At 43.7% G+C, this 13,028-nt stretch overlaps 1 pseudogene; it reads right to left on the bottom strand.

Moving 5' to 3' along the window:
- Nucleotides 1-297: 297 nt before the first annotated feature.
- LOC120427194 (elongation factor 1-alpha-like) lies at nt 298-4,079 on the bottom strand (annotated as a pseudogene).
- Nucleotides 4,080-13,028: the final 8,949 nt, after the last annotated feature.

Below are 13,028 nucleotides of genomic sequence, written 5' to 3' on the forward strand. Positions count from 1 at the left end.
TTATCCGCTGGAACCGTACGCTGTCCATCTGCAGGAACGGTTGCGCTCATGTTTCGCTGAGAGCGCGAAGCATTTTTGCATAAGGATTTAATAACAGTTTATGTTATCATAACAAAATGTGTTATTGGTCTGATATTGATTGAATGCCAAAACAACTTTGGAATAACATTTTTTGTTATGGAAGAATACCTCCAACTGTTATTGGGATGATCGGATTAGTTATTAAAATAACAAAAAATAATAACAAAGATTCGTTCGAAAAATAACTGAAAATGTTATTAGTCTGTTATTACAATTACAACCAAATAACAAAAAAAAACATAACGGTGAATAACAAATGTTGTTATAAATAACGTAAAATGTTATTGGCCTAGTATTTTCAAATATCAAAAAATGTTATTCCCAAGTTATTTCCGTCTGCTCGGGGTGTGTTTTGCGTAGAACCTCCAGTTCACCCAAAACCCGTCCAACGCCTTAATCCGCCGCAGGTCCTGTATCTTCACGGTGCCGCGGTCGAAGTACAGCAGGTACAGGGTGTGCGTACCTGTTTCCGTGGTTTTTCGCGAGAGAATTTTAATCTCCCGCGGTCGCACATTCGCACCATGGAGGTGTTCCTCCAGGTCCGAAATTGGCCGATCCTGATACCCACCGAGGACGATTTTTACGGGGGTGTCCTCAGCGTGGCTAAAGGTGTAGTGCTTTATCCCGTTTTGCTTGAGGGTCTTTAACACATCGACAAAGTTTTTCTTGTCGTGTGTGAACACTTGGATCGAGGTCTTGCCTAATTTCAAACAATATTGCAGGCCCTCGAGGAGCTCGTCTACATCGTCTGCGAGATGGCCCAGACAATGGATTGGCGGTGGTCTTCGTTCTTTCGGACGTGTTTTTTGTTTCTCCTTCTTGCGTTGAGATTCGTTGTCGTCGTCGTCGCTGCTGGTGTCATCGTCATCATCATCGTCTTCCCCGCTGAGACTCTCGTACGGGTTGCTTATGGGCAGGGCTGTTAAATTATCAAAATATCAGCTCTTAGCAACTACAATTCCAGAGTTTTTTTTTTAAAGGACCAATAAACTATTGTCTTTCATATGTTTATAGGACCTAATCAAAAAAAAACTCTAGAATTATCCCACCTGAATAATAATGCCTCAAATACAACTGCTCTTCTCTCCTTATTGAAACTCTCGGCGCCGAACATAGCCGAACACGTTTTCGTGTTTGCACACTCGCGATTACCATTTTCCTTTTCTCTGTTCAAGAACAGTTATGTTAACATACCATACCATACCAATCAGCATAGCGCACCAGGTACGCGTGCTGTAGCAAGAAGACGCTTCCATCTTTCTCGATCTTGAGCTGCTACTCTCCAATTTCCCAGGTTACAGATCTTCCGGATATCACCATTCACTTGATCTCCCCACCGTGCGCGCGGTTTCCCTGCTCTTCTGCCTGTTCCGCCAGCTGGTTCAGCGCGGTCAAAAAGCAGTCTGACAGGCTGGCTCTCGTCCATTTGGGCGACATGGCCGGCCCACCTGAGCCTCCCGATCTTCGCCTGGGTGGCGATGGTCGGTTCTTCAAGAAACGCGTGCAGTTCGTGGTTCATGCGTCTTCGTCACACTCCGTCAGACACCTGCACTCCACCGTAGATCGTTCGTAGCACCTTCCGTTCGAAAACTCTAAGGGCACGTTCGTCCTCCTGCCGCATCGTCCAAGTCTCGTGGCCATAGAGGACTACCGGTCTAATCAGTGTTTTGTACATCGTCAGCTTCGTGCGGCGTTGCACTCGATCTGATGTGAGAGTCTTCCGTAATCCGAAGTACGGGAATCCGAAGATTCCCGGCAAAAATACGAGTCCGGATCTCTTTGCTGGTGTCGTTTTCGGCGGTTACCAGCGATCCCAAGTACACGAACTCGCTCACCTCCTCCAACCAAGGGGTAGGACAGTGAGTGATTTTGAGAAAATTTGAATAGAATTGAGTAACATTGAGCCACGCACGTTTTTCAGAGTTTCTCAATCTTCACCATGATTTTCACAAACGACGTAACAAATTTTGACATTGACATTTCAACGCTGACACTGACAACTTGCAAAACACAAAAACAGCGGGAGCGTAAATTTTTCCGGCTGCCAGAAAGGTGTTGAGGGAGGCAAGAAGGCTTGGCCACTGCCCCAAATACCGAACCGGCCAAAAAGGGATGAATGCTGCTGCTACCGGAAACGGTGCCGCTGCTGGCAAATAGGCTCCGACGGTGGCTTTAGCCAAAATTGGCTGCTATTGCCACCGCCAAGGCCAAGAAGCCAGCCCCGAAGAAGCCGTTTCCAAAGAGAGTGCCGCCGGTGCCGATGGTTCCAAGTAATTTCGTTCAAAACGTGGCAAAATGGACATCGTTAACGAGGTTTTGCAAACGCAAAAAAAGAGCCCGCGACGAGAAGGTACGACGGGGTGTTGGACAAATCGGTTCCCACTTACAGCTACCAGCGGTTCAAGGCCGAAAAGGAGAAGGATTGGGTGGTAGAGTTGCCCCAGAATGCGGAACCCAACAAGGACGAAGCGATATTTGCGCATTGACAGGTATGCCATGAACGAAATCGCCCGGATGAGAGCTGGTGACTGCTGCCAACGTCGCCAAGGCGTCGACCGGAGAGTTCCAGGAGAAGCTGACCAACGAAGGACCGCGTAATCGGCGTGAAGGAAGCAAAAGCGCGCTGCCGGGCGAGAAGAAACGCAATCTGGAGATTGTCAGCAAGGTGCTGAAAAAGAAGCCGCCAGTGACACTGGAGCTGCTGTCCACAAGAAGAAGGGAACTGCCGGAGCAACATAGGCTGCCGCAAAGAAGCACGCCACAAAGAAGGTAGCCGCCACCGTGGGTGAGAAGAAGGCCATCGAGGCCAAGGTGCAGAAGGGTACCGCTAAGATTCATGTCATCACTCTGCCAGGGGTAAAACGAAACGAAACTATTGGCACTACGCCCCCCGGGGCATGGCCTTCCTCTAACGTGGGATTTCTGCTCCAGCGCCTCTGACGAGACAGGAGAAACCGGGACCGACGTTTTACTTCACCATCCGATAGAAGCTCAGTGGATAAGGCGGGAATCGAACCCGCGTCTCATAGCATCATCGGGATCGGCAGCCGAAGCCGCTACCCCTGCGCCACGAGACCCACAACTCTGCCAGGGGTCTAGGTATTATTTTGGAGCAAAATAAATAAGTATATACAAACACACAATAAAAAACGCATCATTCGCTTAGTCTCTGGTAAAAATAAGAAAAGATCGGAGCGACTGCTTCAGATGCCCCCCTCCAGTCCCACGACAATTTTCTTCTCCTAGATCTAGAAGGGATGCAACCGGATGATACAGCAACTCTTAGAGATTTTCGTGACGACTACGATTTCCGTGTGCTGGCACTTCGCTGGCTTTTGGAACCGCTCAAACCTCCTGCTGCAAGATCATGATCCGATCCGCCATCGATTCGGGCCACTGTCCATCTCGACTTGCCGGAAAGACGAAAGACCTTCTCCTTGATCTCGCTGAACTCGCAAGCAATGTGAGCGGTGTGGCAATCCAGCACTGGGGTGTATCCGTTGGAGATCTGACCGGGGTGGTTCAGCACGATGACCTGGGCGTTCTTCGAGTCACCGGCGACGTATCCACGACGCAGTTCCTTGACGGACACATTTTTGGCGTTGTCCAGCAGGGCTTCTTCGTGCGGACGGACTTGACTTCAGCGGCCAGGTTGACCGGGGCGAAGACGATAGCGATACCGGGCTTGTTCACCGGTTTCAGTCCCGGGGGGCAGATGCAGGGGCTTGTCGGTGGGGTCCGTTGGGCACTTTCCGTCAGCCTGGCTCTCTTGCGCTTGATGGCCTCTGCTTGAAACAAGTACATCTTGGTGGACGGTTCCAGCATGTTATCTCCGTGCCATCCGGATTTAGATAATACCAGTATCGAATTCACCGGTACCGGCGGCGACGATCAACACGGCACAATCCGTAACAGGCGGAATCGACGTCGTCGTCGGGCGGAATAGTTTGTTCCCGGTTTCGTCAACGAACTTTAGCAGCATCGTGGCGTGAAAATATTTCTAATGTATTTGTAAACACGCTCTTATGTCAACGTGGTCAAGTTTATTCACAAATTCCGCAACTCGATGAAAAAAAAATCATGAGGAAGATTGAGTAACTTTGAGCCACATTAAGTAATTTTGTAAAATTGAGTCACTCAGTTACTCTGTGTCCTACCCCTTGCCTCCAACTCATCATCATCCACAGCTAGAGGGGTGAGACATGGGGGGCCAACGTCCTTCGAACCCCTTCCTCTCATGTACTTCGTCTTCGTCGTATTCATGCCAAGTCCTTCACGCCTTGCTTGTACCTTCAGTCGGGTGTAGACATCCTTCACCGTCTCCAGGTTTCTTGCCACAATGTCGATGTCATCGGCAAAAGCAAGCAGCTGGTATGACCTGTTCATGATCGTGCTCAAGGACGATGTTAAACAGCGCACAGGATAAGCCATCACCTTGCCGCAGCCCTCGGCGTGATCCAAAGGGTTCCGCTAAATCCCCCGAAACACGCACGTGACACATCACACCATCCAAGGTAGCCTTGATCAGTCGAGTCAGTTTAACCGGAAACCCGTTTTCGTGCATAATCTGCCATAGCTGATCGCGGTCGACTGTATCATAGGCCGCCTTGAAGTCGATAAAGATGTGACGTGTGGGCACGTTGTACTCACGACATTTCTCGAGGAAAATATTTGGTCCGTGGCGGCGCGCGCGCCAGTGAAGCCCGCTTGGTAGGGCCCCATGAACCTCCTTGCATGGGGTGACAGCTGACGGCAGAGGAGCTGGGAGAGGATTTTGTAGGCCGCGTTGATAAGCGTGATGCCGCGGTAGTTGCCGCAGTCCAGCTTGTCGCCCTTTTTGTAGATGGGGCACACGACACCATCCATCCACTCCTCCGGTAGCTTCTCCTCCTCCCAGATCTTGGAGATCACACAGTGAAGCGCCCTCGCCAGTTTCTCTCCTCCATATTTGAAGAGCTCACCGGGTAACCGATCCTTGCCGGCAGCTCTGTTGTTCTTCAGCTTCCTGATCTCCCTCTTCACCGTCTCTAGATCAGGCGCCGGGAACTGTTCATCAGTTGCGGGCGCTCCAAGGTTGACTCCAACGCCGTCTCCGTCCGCTTCATCGCCGTTGAGGTGCTCGTTGAAGTACTGCTTCCACCTGTCCAACACCTCGCTTTTGTTCACGATCAGGTTTCCCTCGTTGTCCCTGCACACATCGGCTCGCGGCACGAAGCCTTTGCGGGACCGGTTCACCTTCTCGTAAAACTTTCGCGACTCGTTAGCTCGGAATAGATGCTCCATTTCTGCGCAATCCCGGTCTTCCTGCTGGCGCTTCTTGAGCTTGAAGACCGCGACCTGCCGATTCCGAGCCTGCCTGTATCGTTCCACGTTCCCTCTCGTCGCCTTGTGCAGCTTCCTGTCGTAAGCTGCTTTCTTCTCAGCGGTAATCCGTTAGCACTCGTCGTCGTACCAATCATTCCGACTGACTCGGATCGCACTACCCAGTGTGGCTTCCGCTGCACTGCCGATGGCAGAGCGAATACGGCTCCAACCATCTTCGAGCGAGGCTGCGCCAAGTTCCTCCTCACCTGGCAGATTCGCTTCCAGCTGCTGCGCGTAACTGTGGGCTACTTCCCCGTTCTGCAGACATGCGGTGTTGAACGGAGGGGCCCGCCGGCTTCGGCGTTGGTTGAACACCGTCGACAGCTTTGAGCGCATGTCAACTCCAACTAGGTAGTGGTCCGAGTCAATATTCGCACCGCGAAAGGTGCGCACGTGCGTTACGTCCGAGAAGAATCGGCCGTCGATCAGGACGTGGTCGATTTGCGTTTTCGTCCGTTGGTCAGGTGATGTCCAAGTGGCTTTGTGGATGGCCTTGCGAGGAAAGTAGGTACTCCTGACCACCATTCCACGGGAGGCTGCAAAGTCAATGCAGCGTTGGCCGTTGTCGTTCGTGACCGAGTGCAGGCTTTCTGGGCCTATTGTCGGCCGATACATTTCCTCCCTCCCAAACCGAGCGTTCATATCCCCAATGATGACTTTCACATCCTGCCGCGGACAGCCGTCATTATGTTAACATAACAAAATTTGTTATCGGTCTGATATTGATTGAAAGCCAGAACAATTTGAGAATAACATTTTTTGTTATGGAAGAATACCTCAAACTGTTATTGGGATGATCGGATTAGTTGTTAAAATAACAAAAAATAATAACAAAGATTTGCTCGAAGAATAACTTCAAATGTTATTAGTCTGTTATTACAATAACAATCCAATAACAAAAAAGTCATAACGGCGAATAACAAATCTTGTTATAAATAACATAAAATGTTATTGACCTAGTATTTTCAAATATCAAAAAATGTTATTCCCGCGTTATTTCCGTCTGCTCGGGGCACTCGAGCTGTCACGGCCCCAGCCGGACTTCGGCATCTCGGGGAGGCAGATTTTTTTTATTCATAAATTATTTTTATTAGGTTCTTTTAGGTATTGCGACCAGGTATAAGGACCGAGGATCAGTTTAAAAACAAATATATAATAACAACAAAAATAACTCCTTATAACTCGTACTTGGAGATCATATAACTGACAAGCGTTACTTGGTCCAAGCGGGTCTTGCAGGTCTTGAACCTGCCGATGTACTCGGAGAAAATGCCCCACAACTCGGCCGAACTGCAAAGCACCTCCCCGGCTTCCTCCTCCTTGGCTCCACCGCCTCGGGAGCCACCTTGGGTGCTTCCTGCGGGTCGAGGGCGATCCTTCGCTTTTCCGTCCGGAACTGCGCCCGGCAGCGGAGTGAACTCCGCCGGCGTGAACGCCGGAACTACTGGACTCTGCTTCTCCGCCTTACTTGCCGGCGGTTTCGGTTTCGACGCCTGCTGGCGCCTCCGGATGAAGTCCGCACGCTTGGTTCCTTGGCCAAAATAATTCGACCCGTATTTTTTTTTGTTTGGCAATTAGGGTGACCTACAATGTGCTAGGGTGGTCCCAAAAATGGCAATTCAAGAAAAAAAATCATTTGCGCAATACAGGTAGAAAACATATTCTAATCTAAATTTTGATCACGGAAACGGATTCTACGTCCAATTTCCTTAATAATAAAGCCTAAGACCGACCCTCTAAGATTTGTGGTTCCTGAGCTATCGCTGTTTGAAAATAGGGGTTTCGCTCAAAATCACCAAAAAGTCGATTCTTTGGGAGGGTACAAAATTGGAGGGGGTGGTCCGATTTGGATGAAATTTGGGATTCTTGCATGTTTTGATAGTCTCAACAGCTCTGCCAAATTTGAGCAGAATCGGAGATGGTAATTTTGAAATGCTGTCCCGTATCAGATGGAATGACCCGTATTTTCGTAATTAAAATACGCAACCTTTGGTACCCTAACATGTATAGGTCATCGCTGAAATTTTCGAGTTATCGCAGTTTTAGTGAAAAAAATGATTTTTGCCGATTTCGTCAATTTCGCAATTTCGGATTTTATTTTCAAAAAAATATTTCTCTGAATCCTGTTAATGAACCTCACCCATTTTGTATTTAATATGTAAAATTGTTCGAAGAATCCGTTAAAAATATTTTCAGATATAGGCTCTTTGCTCAAGACACCGTCAAAACGGCATTTGATATTTTCATGAAACTATTTCAAATGTTAGGCTAAATTTTTGAAACTGCGCATTATTTTTTCTTGGAAGTCAAACTTATCATCTTTCGTTTGCGCCCAAGACAGCTAAAATTGGTTGAAATGGAGCGAAGTTATGATTTTTTGAAAAAAGTGTTTTTTGTGAAAATCGACGAAAATGGCAATTTTTCGGACCATCCTAACACGGCGTAGGCCACCCTAAAGGCCAAACAAAAAAATACGGGTCTAATTTTTCTGGCCAAGGATCCCCTAGAAAAAAATTGAGCCAAATCGAAGCACTTTTATTTTTGCCATCCTCAAAAAATTACCCCCTGCTCCACAAGCGGAAAACGGTTTTTTGGGTTATTTTAAGCATCTGCGTAAATTTTAAGCGAAATTGGATGAGATTAACCCATTATTAACTGAGGTTAAAGTCGGAGAAAAAAAAATTTCATGCAAAAATGACTTTTTTCAATGGCTAATAACTTTCCAGGATCGAGTTTTACAGCTTTGGTATGTTCTACAAAGTTGTAGAGCATTAAATTTTCAATAAGAATCTCACTTTTGGGAATATTTGGATGGAAGTAGCGCATCGTGCAGACCAAACCGTAAGAAACTTGGGTTTTCCATACATTTTTTCGATTTTTTCCATACAAACTTCACCTCAGAGTATAAATTGTTAAATGATGACCGATTTTGCTCAAATTTGGATCAGAGTCTTAAAATAGGTCAAGGAACAATGTTCAGTATTTTAAAAGCTATCCTATGAATAAGTTTTTTGTAGACACAAAAAGGGTGATTTTTTGGCATAACCTCATACGGCCAGATCTTTTTGTATACACGCAGAAAAATAAGACATATTTGAATCAATAAAACAAGAGGTTTTGGGTGACTCACCACACATAACCTTCGGATGCCTAGAAATGAGCAGAAACCTGCAACAGAGACCACAAAAGACCCGGGGGTCGTTAAAGTGGATTGCTTTGCTTTTTTTGTACGTACATTTACATAATTTAGGCTTGCGGAACTGACATCACTTCTCATTTAATTCAAAGTTTGTTTATTTACTATCCGTCAAAAATCGTTCCGACGGCGCGAAGTTGAGCGGAAGTATTTGGCGCGGTTTAGCAGGAACCGGCGTCCTAGACCCACCTTCACATTCACCTTCACGGTTTTTGTAACAAAACCCGTCTTGAAATATATTTTTAAAGAGGTATCAAAAGATCTTTACTTTAGTAGGGTATAAAGTGATTTTCTTAAATAATATAGATTTTTCCAAAACAAATTCAATCGTCCTCAAATGTTGGGGAGTTGTGCTGTTCTTATACAAACAATTTTGTAAACATGACCTTATATACTACAGTATGAGGAAGGCACCAACCACCTAAAAGTGGATTAAGTAACGTTTTTTTCTTTAACTTTCATATGGAACTGCTGTATATACAGCAATTCCCCACGAAAACAGCATGATTAAAAAAAGGTCTCCGATTGAGCTACATTTTTTTCTGGGGGATCCTTGGCCGAAATAATTAGACCCGTATTTTTTTGTTTGGCCATTAGGGTGACCTACGCCGTGTTAGGGTGGTTCGAAAAATGGCAATTTTCGTCGATTTTCGCAAAAACCACTTTTTTCAAAAAGTCATATCTCCGCGCCATTTCATCCGATTTTAGCTGTCTTAGACGCAAAAGAAAGGTGATTAGTTTGGCTATTTGGGAAAAATAGTAAAAAGTTTCAAAAATCTAGCTTAACATTTGAAAAGGTCGTATGAAAACTTAAAATGCTGTTTTGAAGGTCTCGGGACCAAAGAGCCTATGTCTGAAAATATTTTTATCGGATTCCTCGGAAAATTTCACATAACATATCAAAAAATGGTGAAGTTATGTTTTCGATACTCTGAGATACGATTTTTTGAAAATAAAAACTGGATTTTTCGACGCGCCACGCGCAAAAATGGGAAAATGACGAAAACGGGAAAAAATCGACTTTTTTCACTAAAACTGCGATAATTTTAAAATTTCAGCGATGACCTATAGATGTTATGGTACCAAAAGTTGCGTCTTTTAATTACAAAAATTTTGGTATTTTAACATGTATAGATCATCGCAGAAATTTTAAAGTTATCGCAGTTTTAGTGAAAAAAGTTGATTTTTTCCCGTTTTTGTCATTTTCCCATTTTTGCGCGTGGCGCGTCGAAAACCCCAGTTTTTATTTTCAAAAAATCGTATCTCAGAGTATCGAAAACATAACTTCACCATTTTTTGTTATGTATTCTGAGGAATCCGATAAAAATATTTTCAGACAAGGCTCTTTGGTCCCGAGACCTTCAAAACAGCATTTTATGTTTTCATTCAACCTTTTTAAATGTTAAGCTAGATTTTTGAAACTTTTTACTATCTTTCCCAAATAGCCAAACTAATCACCTTTCTTTTGCGTCTAGGACAGCTAAAATCGGATGAAATGGCGCGGAGATATGACTTTTTGAAAAAAGTGGTTTTTGCGAAAATCAACGAAAATTGCCATTTTTCAAAACACCCTAACACGGCGTAGGTCACCCTAATGGCGAAACAAAAAAATACGGGTCTAATTATTTCGGCCAAGGATCCCCCAGAAAAATTTCGAGCCCGATCGGAGAACTTTTTTTTCGAATCATGCTGTTTTCGTGGGGAATTGCTGTATATATAAACAAAATCTTCTCTCGAGCTATATAGCCTAGATCATTGAGCTAAAGTTTTAATCTCTTGACTAAGATTTGAATTTTATCTGCAGACAAAGGATTATCTTACATTATAAGTAATGCTACAGTGTAGCACATGATTTCCAATGGCCAACACTCGGAAATTACTAAATCAGGAAAATGTGTCTGTAATGATGGAACGCAAATGAGCGGTTTTTATTGCCTCTCTAAGTCTGCGTCTTGATTCGATACCAAGGTTGAGCTAATTGCAACAACATTGACGGAAGATGACGTTTCTGAGTGTTCAAATCTTCAGCCTCTTCTTTGTGTGGTACATTTGCAACAAAAATACAGCATAACGTGAATACATCCATCATTGTCATGATTTTTCCTTCAAAGATATAAATTTTGCGTCGCTTCCAATATTTTGATAAATTGAATTTAATACACAATCTTTTATAGTCATTTTCTTCGAAAATGATCAACGGCTTCACCATAATGCACTCAAAGGAATTGGGATTTTCATACATACTAGCTACCGTGGTTACACTCAAAAAAAATCCACACGTAGATGCTACGTGAAAAATCACGTAATCCCAATTTTCCCCTCCATAGGTCAGTTTTGCCGGGACCCGTGGTATAGGGGCAAGCGTGGTTGCCTCTCACCCAGTCGGCTTGGGTTTGATCCCAGAAGGTCCCGGTGGCAAATTTTGAGACGAGATTTGTCTGATCACGCCTTCCGTCGGACGGGTAGTAAATGTTGGCCCCGGACTAACCTAAAAAAGGTTAGGTCGTTAGCTCACTCCAGGTGTAGCAGTCGTCTCCCTGAGTCCTGCCTCGTTGGAGTCGCTGGTAGGCAGTTGGACTAACAATCCAAAGGTCGTCAGTTCGAATCCCGGGGTGGAAGCTAAGGTGTAAAAAGAGGTTTGCAATTGCCTCAACAATCAAGCCTTCGAACACCTAGTTTCGAGTAGGAATCTCGCAATCGAGAACGCCAAGGCAATGCTGTAGAGCAAATAATTAAAAAGACAATCACACCGTCTTTGCAGACTGAATACTAATATTTTTAGGACAAACATTGAACGAAAAGCTCCAGGAGGATAAGGCGGGAATCGAACCCGCGCCCCATATCAACTTAGGGATCGGCAGCCGAAGCCGCTAACCACCGCGCCACGGGGCCTTTCAAGAGATTTTATATACATAGGTACCTATATATAGTAGGATAGAAAGTACCCTTTTAAGGGATATACTGATTTTGAGTGTACAGTTCATGTTCTAGGGAACACCTTTGCCGAAGAGTTTAAAGAGATTTGTCTACTCTGAAGAATGTTCACGGTGTGTATTTTAAAACAAGCTAATGATAAAAAATTCGGTATGTCTGATATTTGGCACCGTGAAAGAAGAGCTCTTTCCCGACATTTTGCGGGGTATACCGAAATATTTCGTCGGGGGGTCTAGAGCAACTATTTTTTTTTGAAGATTATTTTTCGATTTTATGGGATATTTGTTCAAATAAGTCACAGAAAATCGGTGCATTCATGTTGATATCACTCAAACTTCTTATTAATATGCCTTGGGGACTCTAACCAACTACATTTGACCAATATTTGACCTCCAATAAAAAAAATCGAACCAAATTTACCAGATTTCTAACTTTCTTTGAAATTACTCCAAAATCCAAGCTGGAAACCCCTATACGACCGAAAGTAAATCTTTTCCTTGTACAATTTGTCATGAAAATACAGCAAAACATTGCCCGGATACGAATTTGAGTATTAAACAATGCAAAATATAGATTATTAAATATATAAGCTGTTTATTACCCAATTGGTTCAAAAAAATATTTTCTCAATCCTCTGCCACATCACACTATTACATTTTAAAACATTTTAAAATCAATCACATTGAAGAAAACAGTTTTCTGAACAAGCTCCATAAAAAAGTTTCAGTGTTGGTTCAATATAAGCAGAGATATGCCCAATTTCCTGAAATAAATAGTGCCTTTCTCCAAAATTTCTTAATTTAATTACCTTTCACATGATGGTCACTGCCTACTAAGATATTTTTTATGATGATAATATTTTATTAAAACATAGAAATTATAACAAGTTTTGACGAAATTCATGAAAATTATTCTATAGCATTCATTACAAAACTTAGTAGGCAGTGCCCATCATGTGAAAGGTAATTAAATTAAGATATTTTGGAGAAAGGCACTATTTATTTCAGGAAATTGGGCATATCTCTGCTTATATTAAACCAAAACTGAATCTTTTTTATGGAACTTGTTCAGAAAACTGTTTTCTACAATGTGATTGATTCTAAAATGTTTAAAAATGTAATGGTGTAATGTGGCAGAGGATTGAAAAAATAATTTTCGGAACCTATTGGGTAATAAACAGCATTATTAAATAAATAATCTATGTTTTGCATTGTTAAATGCTCAAATTTGTATCCAGGCAATGTGTTGCTGTAATTTCATGACAAATTGTACAAAGAAAAGATTTACTTTCGGTCGAATCGGGGTTTCCAGCTTGGATTTTGGGGTAATTTCAAAGAAAGCTAGAAATCTGGTAAATTTGTTTCGAATTTTTGTTTATTGGAGGTCAAATATTGATCTAATGTAGTTTGTTAGAGTCCCCAAGGCATATTAATAAGAAATTTGAGTGATATCA

This window comes from Culex pipiens, chromosome 1 (genome assembly GCF_016801865.2).
Source record: "Culex pipiens pallens isolate TS chromosome 1, TS_CPP_V2, whole genome shotgun sequence".
NCBI classification, from domain to species: Eukaryota; Metazoa; Arthropoda; class Insecta; order Diptera; family Culicidae; genus Culex; species Culex pipiens.